At 42.9% G+C, this 19,822-nt stretch overlaps 1 protein-coding gene across 6 annotated transcripts in view; it reads left to right on the forward strand.

The window, feature by feature from the left end:
- Positions 1 to 511: 511 nt before the first annotated feature.
- LOC143034460 (protein-lysine N-methyltransferase SMYD4-like) overlaps positions 512 to 19,822 on the forward strand; it is a 185,140-nt gene continuing 165,829 nt past the window's right edge. For all 6 annotated transcript variants that reach the window (XM_076200540.1, XM_076200538.1, XM_076200539.1 and 3 more), the window contains exon 1: positions 512 to 1,220. The gene's annotated coding sequence lies outside the window, so the exon portion shown is untranslated. The remainder of the gene's footprint in view (positions 1,221 to 19,822) is intronic.

Genomic DNA, 19,822 nt, shown 5'->3' on the forward strand with positions numbered 1-19,822 from the left:
TGAAAGCTGCTGATATTGCTACCCCCTGTGTGTGTGTGTGTGTGTGTGTGTGTGTGTGTGTGTTGTCAAGTGGAACAGGAGAGGAGGTGGAGAAAGAGAAAAATAGGGTAAGGATGAATAGGAGGTGGTGAGGGTGAAGGGAAGAGAAAAGAGGAGAGAGTAGGGCAAAAATGAAAGGCATTTTGGCAGAGGAAACGAAAGAGTTGCAGAAAATGGTAACAAGGATAAAGAAAGTGAAGTATAGGATGGGGATTGGGGAAGTAGGAGGGATGGAAGTCGGGGTGTGAGGTGAAAGAAGAGAAGGGGGAAGAAGAGGAAGAGGAGGAGGAGGTGGTAGAATAAAGGGAACAAGAGGAACAGGAGTGGGAGAAGGAGGAAAAGGGAAAGGGGAACAGGTGGAAGAGGAGGAGGAACAGGAGGAGAAGGAGGAAGAGGAGAAACGGGAGGAGGAAGAGCAGGAGAAGGAGGTGGGGGAGGAGGTGAAGGTGGGAGAGGAGGTATCAGCCCGAGTAGGGTTGAGTCAGCGCTCAGTGGGTGCGAGGCCACGGTGGTGAGAACAAGTGTGAGTGTGCGCGCGCGTCTCCGGGCCCCCAACCGATTTCGACCGCCCCTGCCACCCGTACCGCGTCCCCGTCCGTCGCCAGCGTCTAACCGCCTTCATCGTCGTCTTTCGCCGGTTTACCCGTTGAGCACAGGTCGCCTTTCGTCACCGCTGACGACAATTCCTGTCCTTCAACCGTAGGACCCCTTAACCTAACCCCGCCCCCGAACCCCTCACCCGCGGAGTATACTACCCCCCCCCTGCACGTGCCCCTCTCCAGGCCCCCCATCTCATGCCCATCTCCTTTACTTCCTCCTGCTCCTTTCTTCTCCCACACCCACCTTTCTCGGTGCCCCTCCCCCTTCCCTCGGACCCCTACCGGGTGTACCAGCTGATGCGGCCACAGCGAAAGTGAGTGATCAAGTTGTGTAGTATTTTTAAACCTCCTTGGCTGTTCTCGAACAGCCTCGTACCTTCGTTGGTAGTGTGCTAGGAAGTTAGCAGTGCATCCCGACTCGCCACGACGACAACCGTCCAACATTGGTGCAGCGTCCTCTCTACCTAGACTTCCTATAGGAGGGTCCTCCTTCAAAGCAGCGACCGTCTCATCTACCCACGCCTCCAACAACCTCGTCCGAGCATCTTGGTCTATCTCCCAGTAGCGTCGAGGAACGTAAAGGTAAGCCAGAGGGGGCGGCAGTGTTGGTGCTGGGTATGGGGTAGGCACGCCATGACAGGCCTCGTCGGCATGACGTCGTGTCGTCAGTTTTCTGCTTTATCGACGACTAAACGGCTGGAAAATCCAGCTATACGGACGTCTATGACTGGTGATATGATGTTATTGAAAAAGTAATACATATTGGGTAAAATGAATGTGGGACTACGAGTGCATGGGCTGGATGCATTGGACCATGTGCTTTGAACCGTGGAGCTGTGCTTCCTTGACTGTGTAGACACAAGAAAGAGGAAGAAAATCCACACGTTTACAAACGCATTAGTGATATGATATCTAGCATCCGAATACTTTTATTCTTTGTGGGTGACGGACGAAGTAGGTGAATGAAAGATGGATTTTCTAAAAGGAAAAAGCTAGAGCACCATCAATAGCAAGAGGAAGTTTAAACCCATTTACATTACGCGATAGACTGGACATTGGAATGTCTGTGGTATGCGGTATTAAAATATACAGTATGCACACTAGTGGCTTGTACCGCACCCCACGAGACGGTTGGAGGGGGAGGGGTATAATCTGGCCCCGCCGGGGTGAATGTCTGCGAGTGCCGGTGGGGTTAGAGAGTCCCAGGACCACATGGAGGAATCTTCATCGTCCTCGCCAATAAAAGTATTCTGATACAGTTTCTTACGATTGGAAATTTGGCGCTCTCGGTTTGACGCCTTCAGACATGGCTTGCTTGCTGACGCATCGGGTGTAGGGGCTGTCTATGGGATCCAGCTGGTGGGTGAGGTGAGGTCGGGGAGGGGAAAAGGGAGGGTGGGGTAGGGGGTCGAGTGAAGGCCTGAGGCTGGGCATTCGTCCAAGACCCCACGTGGGTATAAAACTCGATTTTCGAGGGTAACTAATCCGATGCAGGTTTCCTGGTCATTCAGAGGAACTGCTAAGGGGCACTTGCTAGGTATGATGGATAATTGTTGTTGTTGAAGATGTGGGGAAGTATTTTTCAACTGGGATACCTGGAAGATTGAGGTTTCTCAAGGGTAAGGAGCTCCACGAAGGAGAATGATAAGTAGACATAATTAGATGCAGGTATTTGTTTATTCATTTATTTACTTGTTTATTTTGTAATATTCATATCAATAAACAGAAGATATTTTATATTTTGCACAAATCTGTTATCAGAAAAATGTATTCGTCTATTGAACCTAATGAAAGGTATTTATGATCATCATCGTGGGAAAAGAACGTTATTTTACAAATCTGCAGAAGGAGAGTACGGCTCATATAACCCAATGTTTTCACGAATGATAATAAATATTATTTGAAAGCTTTAATGCTGGATACATAGGACATATTTGTAGCTTTTGAAGAACAGGAGCCCCAGCTGCCCAATTTGAACAATAGTGGTCCTAGTTTTGCCATTTTGAAAGAATAGAATCCCCAAATGAAACTGAATCATTATTCTTCAAAAGCTCCATCTATTTACCATAACCCTTACCAGTATGTTTCACTGAATGTGCCTTTGGTAAAGAGGGGACCACGGGAGTCTTGTATTCTCTCCCAAACGCTAACGGTTCGTTGTCGTCTGCGCGCGGGACGACGCGCACGCAGGATCTTGTCAACAAAACTGCAGTAGACGCAGTCCACTGCGCATCAGCAACCGGATAGGTCAAGTCTCGTGAAGGTGCGGGTGGCGTGCCGGAGGTTGAAGCGAAGGGGCAGGTGCAAAAGGGTTGCACAGGTGATGAAAGGTGGTGGGCCGGTCTGCCAAGGGTGGGGCTCGCTATGTTTTAGTCAGGTTTCAAACATGGTTTTTCATTAACCTGATCTGCTATAGATTGTTCCCTTGTTGTGTGTGTATTTATTATATCCGTGTGTTCCTAAATTTTATACATATTTACAGCAACGAAGGAAATAAGACTGCACCTATGAGCAAAATAAATATTGTCTAACTTTGAAATCAGGTAAATCGGGTTGTACGTTGTGGGAATGCCTACAATAATGATATGGCTCAAGTGCATTTAGTTTTTATATATAAACACACACACATATATATGTATGTATACACACACATTACAAACATGTCTATTTTGTGGACCATGTACAACATAGAAAATGGGAATGGTAATCTAATCTTTGGAAAAGCTCAGCTAGTAAACTAACCCAACTCTCGCCCCGTTTTCTGTTGTTTATAAAATGAATAAACTCACCAAGGGACCAGTTATGGAAACCCGTGTATGATGGTTCCTGTGAGATGGGCGTCGAAGGGAAGCATCTCCCTTCTCTATTTGGAGGTGCAGCCCGGAGGGGCTGGCACTCGATCAGCAGACCTGGCCCACGCGGTGGTAACGTAAACAACGATCCGTAGTTTCAAGAGAGGTGTGTGAAGGGCCGAAGATCGTTCCCGGCTTCACTGGGGCTGTGGGTTTGAATTTAGGGAAAACCTCGAGGGGAAATCATTATAAACTTCAACGATGGCTGGGTTGGCGACATTCTTTGGTAATTATTTTCAACACACACACACACACACACACACACACACACACACAGCATTCACACATGCACCTTAATATAAATTTTGCTATAAAAACGCTGAAATCAGATATGGTCCAAAATATTTTTGTACACATTAATTACTCTTCGTAGGGATTGTCTAGTCTCGGTTCTTCGATAGGGACTGTCTTGCTAAAACGGCATAAGGCGTTGCAGGATCTCGGGTGACTACGACACGATCGTCCCACTTCCTCTCTCTCTCTCTCTCTCTCTCTCTCTCTCTCTCTCTCTCTCTCTCTCTCTCTCTCTCTCTCTCTCTCTCTCTCTCTCTCTCTCTCACTAAAACGTCAAGTCAATGGGGAAGATGGGAGGAAAATTTTCGGATGCTGAAGAGTGTTGGGGGGGAGGTGAAATCCTAAAAATATGCGTGAGATATTCCTGGAAAATTTAATGGTATACTTGAATGCTTAAATTAATTGTGTTATCGAACGTTTGGGATTAAACGTTCGGCGAAGAGAAGGACAATATAAAGCGACGCAGACTTAGAGTGCAAACTTTCAACAACTCGTGTAAACTCGAAGAACACAAGACATAATTCTGAACCACAAAGTTTCAACCCACTTCCGTACTTCGTGTGTACTTTGTCCTTTAGTTCTGTCTGCCGCCAGACGATTTTATTCATCTCCGTGGCACCCGTTCATAAGACGAGGTTAGTTGTGTAGACAAATGATTTAGCTAACAGTGGCTGGATCAGTGATTTCCTAACTTTTCCAGGCTGGCGCTATCTCGGCTCCGTGGCTTAGACCTAGCGCCCCCCCCCCCATACACGCATGTGAACACACGTTTATTATTTTGTTACTCCGACTTTGGACTACGTAACAAATCTATGTATTCGTTTATAATCTTTATGCCAATTTCATCTTCTATACTCTGTGTACGTGATCCTTTATCGTTATTTTTATAACATACATTTTGTCATTCAGATTTGTGTGTGTGTGTGTATATATATTATATATATATGTGTATATATATATATATATATATATATATATATATATATATATATATATATATATATATATATATATATATATATATATATATATATATATATATAGTTACTAACTGCTCCTAATTTGGGGCGGTACCGACCACTTTGGAAACGACTGGAATTATTGGAGGGAGCAGCCGACTCCTGATGACTGAAACATTGTGTTGTTGCGTCATTGTGGTCCCTTGGCAAAGTCGCGGATAATAATCATGACCCACGTTTTGCGTTCAAGATTTAGATAATATTTTATTTAAATAAACATTTCGTTTCGAATGTTGGAAGTATTCAGTCTTCGTTACTTTTGGATCCGACTGTGCGTCACGTGAGCTGTGGCGACGTATACAAGACACGTGGCTTGTCGCCGACTGAATAAAATCGCCTGGCGCCAGTTGGATCAAAAGAAAAAACGTCGCCCCAGAGGTCGACAGGGTGAAAATTTTTCATGTGAGCTATCCTAGGGTGACAGTGCTTCATGTGTACTATCCTAGGATGACAAGCCTTCATGTGGACTATCCTAGGGTGACAATTCTTCATGTGGGCTATCCTAGGGTGACAATCCTTCATGTGAGTTATCCTAGGGTGACAATTCTTCATGTGGGCCATCCTGGGTTTATGATTCTTCGGTTGTATAAGTTAGTGACAATAAGCACAACCCTCATTCAACATAACCTAGCCTAACCCTTGTTCCACTGTTGATAATCGGCGCACTGGGGTGACAATTCTTCAGGTGGGATCTCATGGGGGTGACGATTCTTCATGCGGGCGTTCTGAGGTGACGGATCATATGACCCCGGTCGCCAAAATAAAAAGTGCGACCCGCGAATAAAAGAATCGCGAAAAGTTCGCACGAGGAAAGTAACTTGCCTTATGAACGCCAGCTGAAGTGAGTGAAATCTTCATGTTAATTTGAAAATTAGTACATCTATACGGAATGTGTGTGTGTGTGTGTGTGTGGCTTCTGTCCTACAGCAAATGTACACAGGGATCAACAACCTCATTGAGTCTTTAACATGTGGGTAACCGCATCGTGTCAGTTTATAAAACGTGGTTGGCCACTTTACGAGATGATGGGTGTCCACTGCCCCCCCCCCCCCCGGTCACCAGTATAGTGTCAACACACACGCGCACACACACACACACACACACACCCATAGATCGGACCTACGAGCTCTGAGCTCTCTTCCAGGAGGGCAATAGCTGTCGATCACGAGTCCAACACGTGATCCAAAGACCAAGTGAATACACGACTCGGTGGCGCGGTTGGTAGAGTCTCCGACTGTCACTACGGTGGTTCGGGTTCGAATCCTGCCCAGGGCTGAAATAATTTCAGTATCTCTGCGCTTCAAGTCGTTACTCCAACTCTCGTGGACGGGGAGTTGGGTGTGCGTGTGCGTGTAAGGTCACAGCATTACCCATAGATCGGTTATACGAGCTCTGAGCTCTCTTCCAGGAGGGAAATAGCTGTCGGTCACGAGTCCAACACGTGATCCAAAGACCATGGGGAATGGACACACACACATACACACATACAGGAATGACATCGAAGGGATTTTTGATAATGTGTACTGAAATCAATGTCTGCTGGTGACTAAACTTTGTTGAAAAGAGTAAGTAAAAGAAACTTCAATAGAACCCAACAGGAAGGTCGATCTAAACATTGGTGTGGAACCAGAAATAGCTGACGTAATGATTAAACACCAGCAATTGAAATCATATCATTTGGAGATAGAAAAAGTAATATTTTCAGGCAAGATGACCTTAACGAGATCTGGTAGAGAAAGGTGTTGAGTAATTATTAAGAGAACATTGTGAACCTGTTGACTGACAGTGTAAACGGCTCATATTTACTAGACAAAGTTAGAGTAACTAAATTAATCTAACCGAAAACATGGGCCACTCAGTGACTAACACTGAGTCGTTAGTTAAGAGTTAATCTTGGGAAAAGGTAACTTTAATTTAGCCCAAACGAAGACATGTTCTATTCAGTAACTCACACCTAATGTTTAGTAAAGTGGGGAGACCTTAAAATTAGAATCAAACTAGAAATAGTGTAAAGAACTACAAAGTTGGAACAAGTGCGGTAGTGAGTAGTAGAGACTACCAACATTGAGAGGAAGAAGGGAAAAGGGTGACCAAAGAATAATAGAAAAATATATATATATGAGTAGTTCGCATGAGGGGTTTTAGAGAATTTCAGGTGGGGCACTCAAAATTTTCATTAAAATTAATTATTTTTACGCAAATAAAAACGCATTCAAAATACATGGGACGCAAAAATAGAATAAATATCCAAACGCCAAACTTGTTGCCCATTTCACATGAATCGTAAATGGGTATTTAAGCAGTTACCAAGTTACCTCAGTGTACTCAGTTTGTCCACACATTCATAGTCGATTTGAAACTCCGTCCGATATCTGATTTGCAAGCTCTTTTTTTTTGGGGGGGGGGCGCATGTACTGTCACGCCTTCCACCTCCTCCTTCCCCCCCAAAAAAAAAAGAAAGAGAGAGAGAGAGAGAGACTTTCAGGTACCCTAAAAAGGGCCACGCTGTCACAGCTGGCGATGTCCATTCCAGCTGGGGGCAGTTGAAGCTTCAGTGCTCTGTCCACCTTTCCCCCCCCCCATAAACGGAAATGAAATCACATCAAAGGGCTGGACCTCAGGTGGCTTGTAGGTGAGGGTGGGTATGCACCGGTACCAAGCTTGTGTGTGTGCGTGCACGCGCGCCCGCGTAATTGCATTTTTATCATTGTGATGTACAAGAAAACCCCAACTGTCTTCATCAACCGAATTTGCTGTTAATTTCGTTTATTATCATTATTGTTATTTTATTATTATTTATTTGATTAATATCTTGTTTATTTTACTGTGGGTGTGCTGACCCAGGGGTGAATGGGGGTGGAGTATGTGGGGATGGAATGGGTGGGAGCAGATTTTATTTTATTTTATTTTTATTTCTCTCTCTCTCTCTCTCTCTCTCTTTTAAGGGGGAAATAACAATTGGTATACATATGTATTATTATTATTATTACTTTCATTTTTTGTGTGTGTGCAAAATCGCAATCAAGGTATTTAACACGCTCATGGGGAACGACAACAACAACAACAACACGCTCATGAATCTGTGTTTTTTCATCCCCTATTTCATTTCTTTTCTGTGAAGCACCTCAACTTTTCCAGTTTCTTGATCCCTTGTTGATCTTTTGGATCAAACAAATATTTGTTGAAATTGTCCACTCCTTCCACAGATCTGAACTCAGCAATCATATCGTGTGTGTGATCCACCGTGGCCGTGGATCACGTGCAAGTCTTGTGATCGATAGCTATTACCCTGCCGGATGAGAGCTCATATAGGTCAATCTATTGGTAATTGTGTGTGTGTGTGGTGCGGACGTGTACGCGTGCGTATATGTGTGTGTGTGTGTGTGTATCTAGTGTGGACGTATGTGTCTGCGTGTATGTACGCATGTATGTGTGCGTATATATATCTGGTGTGGACGTATGTGCGTGTGTATATATACGCATATGTATGTGTGTGATCCTGGGCTTTTATGTGTATGTACTCGTGTATGTGTATGTTTTCATACACTATTGAGGTGCACAAACGTGCTCTCGGTCATGTTTACACGCAGATACATTCATGTGGTGATGTGTGTACGAAGTTTGCATACTGATTTACGATCAGCGGGTAATGAGCGAGACGGGAAGTCCATATGTGTCTGATGTTCAGGTGTTGATGTCTGCATTTATGTACATCTTGCTGCTCCTCGCTCTCTCTCTCTCTCTCTCTCTCTCTCTCTCTCTCTCTCTCTCTCTCTCTCTCTCTCTCTCTCTCTCTCTCTCTCTTTCCATGTGTGTGCGTGTCCCCATGTTCGCACAGGTTAATTTTTTTAGCAAGGTCATAATGTACAAATCTATTCGTGTGCAACACACAGACACACACACACACACACACACACACACACACACACACACACACACACACACACACACACACATACATACATACACATACATTATAATAAGAGGATGCACGTTGAAACTACAGAAGGTCCAAGGGGAGGAAATATATCTCAAGAAGTATAGCTTCCCAGACAGAACAACTTGTACGTGGAATTAGCTGACGTGCCAGAAACCCAGAGCATTAATGATTTCAAGATTAGACATGATTTCTACGAAGAGACGAAAATAATGACAAGTGAAAAGATAAAGAAAAAAGACGAAAAGTAATGACAAGTGAAAAAGAGGAGAGTTAGGATACGGAAGGAGAGTTGGGACTAATATACCGAAACAATAGGAACATAAACACTTAAAATTAAAGATCATAGTAACCACTTCAACACTAATTGAATCGTTTTGCATCCACAATCTGCTTCTAGTTTCTTGTATTTAGATACTCTATGAACCCGCTGTGGATTCTTGGGGACACTAGGATTCTAGGTTAGGAACCACAGACCTAGTTATCAGATCGATAAATCCATACACACGCTCACTGATCTTTCTTATGTATTTATGTCTGCGCTCGCTTGCTTCGGCATGTGCACGTGCGCATGCGTGTGTACACATATGCTTCTGTAATACGGAGTGAGGTTATACATTCACGTTTTAGATTTGTTTTCTGTGTACATTTGGCTACAGTTCTGAGGAGTACATGGAGTCTCCAACAGGTCGTTCCCTCAGACGTCTCTAGTCTTTAATTTTTACTAAGTACACTGTCTTCTTTAGCATACCCCAGGAAGAGAAGTCAATGGGGTTAAGGTCTGGTGAATGAGGAAACCATTTCATATGACCAAGTTAAAAAAAAAAAATAATAAATAAATAAAATATATATATATATATATATATATATATATATATATATATATATATATATATATATATATATATATATATATATATATATATATATATCTTGTGTCCAAACTTTTGGAACACCCTGTATAGTGACTAGCGTCTAATGTAGCACCCCAAGCGAGCCCTTTCTCTTATGGTGGCGGCACACTATGATAGCATGCTACTTGCTTTTGCTACTTCGTTTGAGTAGAAACTACTTCGGTGACAATATTCTAGACTTTCGTAAGAACATCTTAACAATGAGTCTAACTTTTGTCTAGGATTAACTTATCTTAGTTCGTCATTCGGCTCCTCACCGTATTAGAGTAATTTGACGTTTGGAAATTTGGAAAACAAAAGATCGTAACCAAAGTCGTTTCAGCTCAAACTAAATAGCAAAAGCAAGCAACATGCTAGCGAGAAATTCCTAGTGTGCCGCCACCCTCAGAACATTTACGATACGGTTAGGCTTACGAGGTCGTAAAAGACTCGTGGACGTCGTAAGTCTACGACCTATAGAGAAGATACGCTTTTGACAATACCCAACTGACAACAAACTTGCGACTCATGAAGGCGTTGTCACATTGGGCTATTTTACCTCCGACTGTTGAGAAAACGAAATGGATTGCCACAGTGAGTTAACGGCGGAGGTTGAAGGAAAAATAGCTCGGTGTGATAACCCTTTGAAGGTGGGTAGGATCTGGCTGGGGCGGCAATTAGAAGGCGAAGATGGTGGCCACGTGACCCGTGACGTCATTATAGGGCTTGTGACGTCACGGGAGGGTTGTTAGCAGAGGTCTGCCGTACGTGGGAAGTCGTAACTTGGGTTTATGTCCGCCGCGTGTGCGCAGGCGTATCGGTACCTCTCTCTCTCTCTCTCTCTCTCTCTCTCTCTCTCTCTCTCTCTCTCTCTCTCTCTCTCTCTCTCTCTCTCTCTCTCTCTCTCTCACTTTCATTAACTCTTTCTTTCTGTGTACATTGCTCAAAACGGAGTATGTGTGCTTTTGTATGGGTGTAGGTTTGTGTTTGTGTAATCACTTTTGTTTTATTGTTCATCAGAATTTTCCTTCGTCGTTTTGTTTGGGCGCATATTGTCTTGTGGCGGGTTATTAGGCAAATTTGCTGGAGGAAGATAATTTTCCTCCAGTATATATGTATTTTTGTTGAGAAAACAAAATACTTTGCCGTAGCTATTTGTCGGCGGAAAAGGTTCTGTGGGTGGGGGGCGGTCCTGTCGATGAATCGGAGGAAAAATTGCCCAGTGTGATAGCCCCTTCAGGTCCTGATAATGTCGGTGCGCTTGCTAGACACTTGACGAAAATTGAAAAAATTCTATCCGTTTTCTCTTGGTTCAGAATGAAGCTAAGTTTTGTTTAGTTATCGTGTTCTGATTGGTCGTCTTTAGCGATATGGTGAACGCCCCTAATTTATACAGGAAATTGAGGATAATACGTAATTTCCTGGTTGTTTTAATGATAAAAAAAACAACAGTAAGTTGAGGAAGGAGATGAAAATGAACAATCAAGAAGAGGGAATGGAAGACATTGAAAAAGGAGGAAGAGGAGACAAGAGGAAGACTATGAAGGGTGCAGGAGGGAAGATAATGAAGAAAAAAGAGGAAGAAGAAAAGGACGACAATGAAGAAGAGGGAAAGGAAGACAGTGAAGAAGGATGAAGAGAGAAAAATAAGAGAAAATGAAGATGGAGGAAGAGGAAAAAAGCATTTTTTTAAGTTGTCAGTTTCGTACTCGATTCATGGTCTTCGATGCCAGACTCGAATAAAATTATTTTATGTTAGTATTTTTTTCTATTTCGTGTAGGTTTTGGTTGTTTGGGTGTTTCTTTACCACTTTGTTTTAATTTTATTTGTTTATTTATTTTATTTTATTTTATTTTTCTGCATCCGACATTGTGGACCAAAAGGTCGTAGGCTTGTATGTACTTTGTTTTGCTTCTTCGTTTGAGTAGGAACGACTTCGGTGACAATAGACTTCCATTAGAGCATCTTATCAATGTGTAACATTCGTATTCTAGGTTTAATTTCTCATAGTTCGTCATTCCGCTTTTTACTGTTTGACGCTAAAGTAATTTGATATTTTGAAATTTGGAAAAAAAAAAGTTTTCCATTCAGACGAAGTAGCAAAAGAAAGTAGCATGCTAGCGAGAAATGCCTAGTATGCCGCCACCTCAACTCTTTCTACTCTCACCTGTCGCTCTTTTTAAGTAACTTATATCATTCACACCATTGTATCTGATTCACTGGAGGGCCATTATTCGAATAACACACGACTTGAAGAGGCTTGCTGCCGAATCTCTCGCTATTTATAGATCTCGTGTGATTCAAATTTCGCCCTTGTGGCGCGAAGCAGCAAGGGCGGTTTCTCCTTGCTCCGCTGTAGTCGCGTCGTCTTTCAAAACTGGACGTCGACTCGCAAGCGAAGAGTTCATATATTTCCGCTCTGATTTTTTTTTCTCTCTCTCTCTCTCTCTCTCTCTCTCTCTCTCTCTCTCTCTCTCTCTCTCTCTCTCTCTCTCTCTCTCTCTCTCTCTCTCTCTTTCTCTCTCTCTCTTTCTCTCTTTCTCTTAAGCGGCTCCCTGCGTAAGGTTCTCGTCTTAGTAATCGTTTCTCTTTCCCAGCTATCGATTTCTTATATTTTTCGCTTTTTAGCAGATCTATTTCGAAAATTATTGAACACGAAGTCGTCAATGGAAACAGCTGGGAAGATGATTCCATTTTCCTCTTATATCATGAACGGTCTGCTGGCCCCACAAAACCGTGCGTGAGTTTAGTAAAGGATACCCTTTCCAATAGAGTGTAAAACGGTGTTTGCGATCGTGATGTAACACGGTCATGGATCACGTGTTAGACTTGTGATCAACAATTGTTACCATCCAGGATGAGAGTTCAGAGCTCAAATAGGGGCTGATCAGTGGGTATGTTATGATATTACACACGATACACACACACATACACTCACTATTTTTGTTAGAGTGCCGGCTCGCAAAGCAGCGTTGCTGATAGCCCGCGGCGAGGTTCGAACTCGGATCGTGAAATGAGCGGTCAAGCGTGGTAGTACCATACTGTCGAGCCGCGCGCGCGCGTGCGCGTGTGTGAAATTACCGCCATGGTTAATAGTGACCCGTTTGTGTCCACACGAGGATCGCCAATGATGCGTTTGATCACTAAAATTAACTTTTATATCTCGGCAATATGGCGCGTATTCATGAACAACAAGGGAGGGGGGCAGCAACGCTCCCCCCTTTCCCCTCGCCTCCTTTCCCCTCCCCTCCTCACACCTCCTTTTCCCTCTGCTCCACCTCCTCCGCTTCCCTCCCTCCCTCGTCTTTCCTCACCTCCACTTCTCTACCTTTCCCTTCTGCTGCTCCTCCTCTTCCCACCCTTACCCCTCTGATCCCATTCCTCCTCTTCCCTCCTTCTCCCCTTCCCTTCCCTTCCTTCCCCATCCTTTTTTCTCGCCTCCCCTCCTATCCCCTCCTTCCCCCCTCGTCTTTCCTCTCCTCCCCTCCTATCCCCTCCCAGTCTCCCCAGACGGGCTCAAGACGATCTCTGGGAAGTGGCGTGGCAGGGGGGCCCTCCCACCCCCCACTCCCTCCCTCCCTTCCCCTACTGCTTCAGTAAGACCGAGAGTACTGCATCATGCCTCTCTCTCTCTCTCTCTCTCTCTCTCTCTCTCTCTCTCTCTCTCTCTCTCTCTCTCTCTCTCTCTCTCTCTCTCTCTCTCTCTCTCTCTCTCTCTCTCTATTTACCTGTCCTTTTCTCCAGTAGTCGTATGTATGCGCACGCGTATACACACACACACACACACACGCAAGGAGAAAGAGAGGGAGAGAAGAGGAGGAGAAGGAAGGTGAAGGAGAAAAATTAAAAAGAAAAAGAAGAGGACCAATATGAAGTCCTGAAGAGTTCACGTGTGGCCTCGAAACGTGTAGTGGTCGGAGTAAAGATGTGCGTCGGTTTGGTCGATCGCCTGATTTATTTTTTACGTTTTTTCTCGAACCAGAATAGTCGTTCCCTTTTCCCGATCGGTTCTCTGACACTTTGCTCGCTTAGATTTAGATCAGACTATAGTCCTTGCGCCTCAAGGAGTCCGTTTAGGGTGGGGCAAAAGCGGGGAATCCCCGAATGCGAAGTTGCCAAATTGATCACCAGTTACATTATCGGATCGTCACCTGTCACCCAGGTGTGGCAACATGGGAAAAGGCGCTGTTGCCACGTGTCACACAATTTATTCAAATCGTTGTTATAATAATAAAAAAGGTGATATTCATTGTCTTATACAGCTTCCTTTACAATATATATACAGAATATAAAAAAAATAAAATATGACATAGATGGGAAATAAGAGAGAGTTCCATAATGTTGATTTGGCAGGTTAGCGCACGACGTAATGCTACATCCTGAACGGACTCCTTGCAGCGCACAGACAGTATTCTATTGATCACGCCAACATACAGATTTACCATCCTAAACTGATAAAAATATCATACAACTCCAAACACAAATGAAGTTGTTATGATAGATATGGAATAAATTATAACTTGCATTGAGCGCTGAATGGCCTACCGCCTCCGGCGCTTGGCCTTCAAGCCAAATTTTTCATAAATCAATCAATCAACAACTTGCATTGATGTCTTTCAAATAATAAAAACCTGCATGGTGCTCCGGGTTCGAGGCTCCATGATTGTTGCAAAAGAAATTGTTTTTCTGATAAGGGGGGGGTGATTTTGTTGGTTGTATAAGTACGTATAATACATGTTAAACGAGTAAAAAAAAAGAGAGAGAAAGTAAAATTTGTCAGAATTAAAAATCATAATAGACATGCAAAGTGCACAATCACCAAAATAATTTTGTCAGTATTAAAAAACAACAACAAAACAGAAACATACAAAGTGAACAAATAATCACCAAAATAATAGACAAGATTGGACAAGAACGCATGCAACATCACCTTAAGATCACGTGACTTATACAACCGGGATCCAAAGTTCGACGACAGATTTGTAGTACCTTTACTTGATATAAGATGGCGCTTATCAATATTGGTAGAAGCGGACTAATGCGCCGGCGTCTGGAGACAAGGAGATAAATGGCTGAATAGGGCATGATTAGGTTGTGTTAAACTAGGTTAGGTTAGGCTTGACTATACTATAAATACTGAGGAGTTATTAAGATTAACTTGTAGAGAAATACTGTAGATATTTTTTTATCCCTTTATCTTTCATTATCATTACTGAGAAAGCAGAATAAATGAAGAAGCAATTGTATAGATAACATAAGAAACACAATAATGAAGGAGACTGCAAGAGACCATATGGCACACACTAGGCAGTTCCATGTTCATTACCACCTGTCATCCCCATCCATAGAGTTGTTTTAATCTTTTCTTAAAACAACCGATAGTCTCAGCACTTACAATATGGTTACTGAGTCTGTTCCATTCGTTGACCACCCAATTAGTAAACCAATTCTTTCTTGTTCCCTTCCTAAATCTAAATTTGTCCAATTTAAATCCATTACTGCGAGTCTTGCCCTGTTATCTGAATATGATGACTTTGTTTGCGTCACCCTTGTTAAAGCCTTTGATCCACTCGAACACCTCTATTAGATCACCGTAAATTAATAAATCAGGGAATAAAGAAATAAGTGTTAAAGTAAAAGTCTTATGGCATACCAAATGGCGTGTGATTGTATCGGAGTTATTCAGCGTAGTCTACACCTCATCCGTACCTCTGGGCGCATCGCCCTCGGGGCACGCATGCCCACATCATCTCCACCCCCGGCACGCACGCACGCACGCACACACACGTCCTCCCGTCCCCACCTTGACAGGAGGATTGAAAATCTCCTCGGGGCGTGATCTCCACGGAAGATGACGTCACACAAAGGCCTTGGGGAAGGAGGTGGGTGTATACATAAGAATGGGGGAGAGTGCAAGAGACCATGAGGCCTACACTCGGAAGTTCCATGTCCATGGCTACCCTTCATCCCTATCCATAAAGTTATCTTCTCTTAAAGCAACCGATAGTTTCAGCGCTCACTACTACATGGTTACTAAGTCTATTCCATTCGTTAACAACTCTATTAGTAAGCCAGTTTTTGCCTATTTCCTCCCTAAACTAGGGTGAGGAGGTGGAGTGGGTAGGGAAGGAGAGAAGGAGGCAGAGGAGAAGTGAAAGGAGACAGGATAAGATTGACGGAGAAATTGATGGGGGAGTTGATAAAGAAATAGGAAACGGTGGCTGCCAAGAAGGGGAGAAGGGTTGCGGAATCGGGTGGGAAAAAGAGGGGAAATGGTTGTGGAATGTGTGTGAGGGGACGGGAGACGTGTGTAGACTCTTTGTGTGTGCATAGATATTCTGAGGAAGATAAGGCAGGATACAGACAGTAAGCTGAGACACCCTCTTGTAGGTCAGGCGGCGTAGGTGCCAATCTTGTCCTAGATTGGATTTCAACACTTAGGTGATAGATACAGTCTTGTCGTAAGTCACTGCTCTCGCTAGTTTCATGTTAAACCTCCTTTTTGTCTTTGCATTCCTTTTGCACGAACAACTGATTATCTTCGGGAGTCCTGTATACCCTCCCTCTACACTTGCCTTTTGGGGATACCTCACTATTCATTCTATTTGCAACACACACACATTGACATACACACACATATATATACGCACTTACTTATACTCACATACATACACAAACACACACACACACACACACACACACACACACACACACACACACACGCACTTATACTCACACAAATGCACACGCACACACACACATACACGCACTTACACACTTATACTCACACAAATGCACACACACACACACACACAATGCTTCTAGGTGACATTGCTGGAATACTAATAATCTAGCTCTAAACATCGTGCAGGAACATGGAGCTCACATTAAAAAGAGAGTGGGAGGGAAGGTGAGGGTTGAATAGGATGGGAGGCTCTCTGAAGTCATCTGAAGGACTTCTGAACTTCAGGACTGATGTTAAATCCTACCCACTCCCGTTCCCTACTCCCCTTTGGTGCGATGGTTCACTTGAATGGTTTTATTCTGGTTAACAGCTGAGCTTTTTTTTTTATTATTCTGCATAAGAAACGCTGAAATGGGCGTAAGTTAGAGATTATATCCTGGCTAATGATGGCCTGGTGGGAAGATTTTGTTCATTAAGAGGGCTACACTCTCAGGAGTGGACAACACACACACACACACACACACACACACACACACACACACACACACACACACACACACACACACACACACACATTGATGGCGCAGTCGGTTAAGTCACTATCACTTGTCACATGCTAGCGGAGGTTCGGGTCCTTGGCTGTACCACATTTCAGTTTCTGCATGTATACCTCCTCGAGGTTCTCGATGTTGATGGCTTAGAATTATAGTGAATTGTGGTGGATAAATGTAAATCTGCTCACTGGGACCCATTCAATGTTGTACACACACACACACACACACACACACACACACACACACACACACACACATATATATATATATATATATATATATATATATATATATACATGTGTGTGAGTGTGTGAGACAAAAGCACTGGTAAAATTATAACGAAGTGGCAGTAACATATTTGGTGTATTACATATATTTTGTCTGAAGATGTTATATACGTAATATCCTTACTCTCATTGCGTTTTAATTTCCTCTGTGGTTTTGTCGCATACATAGCTTACGGTGAAGATTCTGCGTGCTTACATGTATGTGTTTATGTGTACACACACACACACACACACACACACACACATATATATATATATATATATATATATATATATTGTGTGTGTGTGTATTTGTCAACAACACCTGTATCGACGTTTTACTCTTAGGATAGCGACCCTGTTCTCTTACGAAGACAATCTCTTCTGCTCTTGGGGGGTGGGGGCGAGGGGAAGAGGAGACTTGACCCAGCACGGTTGCGAAAACGTGTTAGTTTGCTTCTTTTCTAGCATGAAGTGCTAAGCACACCTTAAAAAATATCTCGCTTTTGTATGACGACTGGTAACCGTTTTCTGTGATGAGCGTCGGATTGGGACCCTTATAGGGAGGGGGCCCATGTAGGCCCATCATTTTACTCCCGATTTCGGCACCCACACTTAGAAAAGGTTGCCCACCCCTGCTCTAGGTTCTAGATTCTTGAGTCTATAGCCTAGGATGACGAGGAAGCCTTTCTCGGGAAAGCTCCTAAGCTTGCAAGCGAGTGAATCTGCACGATGCTTGGAATCGCCAATGGCGTGCCGTCGCCTCCTTGGCCGGCCTTGCATGATTGTGTGTGTGTGTGTGTGTGTTGTTCACTATTACGGTCTTGGATCACGTGTTGGACTCGTGATCGGCACCTGTGACCTTTATGGATGAGAGCTCAGAGATCGTATATTGGCTAGGTCTATGGGTAATGTTGTGACCGCACACAGACACTCGCACAAAAAAAAAAAAAAAAATGTTGCCCACTAGACCTGGGATGCCGGTTTGCAGTTCTGTGTGTGTTTGTACGCATATGATGGGAGTGAAGGAGGTGGGTTTTTATCTTCTGTGCCTAACCACCTCGCATTGTGGGGAACAGCTGAATATACAAAAATGAAGTTCTGCAATTGGGTTATGAATTTCAGTTGGTCTGCACATTGGAACGCATTTTTGGTCGATTTTTGTGAAGTCAAAGCTAAGTTATTGTTATTTTCTTATATTTTTCTCGTTTTCATTTGTTTTGCTTGCTCTTTTTGGGTAAACTTGTGTGTTTATTAATTCATAATTCATATATTTAAAATGAAATACGATAAAAATCATTGCGTATTTTTCATATCCTTACTAAGGAGAAAAATAGATGAGAATTTTATGTTCCGGTCTCATGGTTATGAGATTTCCTCTTTTCAAAAAGCGCGCGTTAATTGCTCTCTTGTAAATTACTGGCCACGTTTTCTGAAACGCATACCACGGTTTCCCCTTTCTGAAATGCACAACACAGTTGCGTATTTCATAAATGCGCGCCAAAAAATATTATGAAATTCACAGCACAGTTGCATATTTCGTAATATGCGCAAAAAATAAATATCCTTCTGAAATGTACATCACAGTTGCGTCTCATAAACGCGCGCCAAAAATATGAAATTCACAGCACAGTTGCATATGTAGTAAATGCGCGCACAAAAAACCTTTTGAAATGCGCATCACGGTTGCACATTTCATAAATGCGCGCCAAAAAAAATATGAAATTCACAGCACAGTTGCATATTTAGTAAATGCGCGCGCGCAAAAAAAAAAATCCCTCTGAAATGCACATCACGGTTGCATATTTCTTGAGTGCGCTTTTTGTGTTTTTTTTTTCTGAAATACACTTCACACTCGCCCTTTCTTTATAATGGATGCTATATCCTCTCTTTGAGATACCTAGCACGATTTCTTCTTCCTGGGATGTGCATCACAGATGCCTCGCTCTGAAATGCACACTACGGTTGCATGATATTTTGTAAATGTACGCCACAATTTCCTTTCTCTGAAATGCGCTCTTTGGTTGTAGCGTTGTAACGGACGCAGTATCTGCTTCTCTTTGAAATGTAAACCATGATTTTCTTTTTGATATTCGTGTCAGAATTGTCTAATTTGAAATGACTGGTTCTTTTATTTATATATTAATTAATTAATTTATATATTTAATTGTTTAGTGTTTGTGCTTGACTAAGAGAGGAGTAAGCGTTTGCATCCTGCCAGTAGAACACAAGAAAAAAAACACGTATCAGCTGTAGAGAAAACAAACAAAACAAAGCATCATTGCTGGAGAGAGAGAGAGAGATCTTCTGTCTCTGTTATGTCCTCTTCATCCTGCTTTTAGTGCCTCGTTTTGGATGATGCATCGGTATGTTCCAGTAAGCCTTCGCGTTGGAACGACATCACGATTTCGAGGCTTGGAAACGCGAAAATCACCTTCACGAAGAAGAAGCAGCTGTCGACACGTACAACAGAATATTGCGAGTTTTTTTATATATATATTTATCAATTTATTTACTTACATGTTTATTCATTTATATAATTATTTATTTGTATTTACATTTTTGTTTATTTCATTTCCCTTTAGCTGTTCTTTGGATGTATTATAATTAAGAAACTTTTTTATTAGTGAGGACTCAATCATTTTTCTTTTGAAACTACAATTTGAATTGTACACTGTAGCTG

The sequence above is a fragment of the Oratosquilla oratoria genome, chromosome 17, assembly GCF_046742065.1.
Source record: "Oratosquilla oratoria isolate Oo_2021 chromosome 17, ASM4674206v1, whole genome shotgun sequence".
Taxonomy (NCBI): domain Eukaryota; kingdom Metazoa; phylum Arthropoda; class Malacostraca; order Stomatopoda; family Squillidae; genus Oratosquilla; species Oratosquilla oratoria.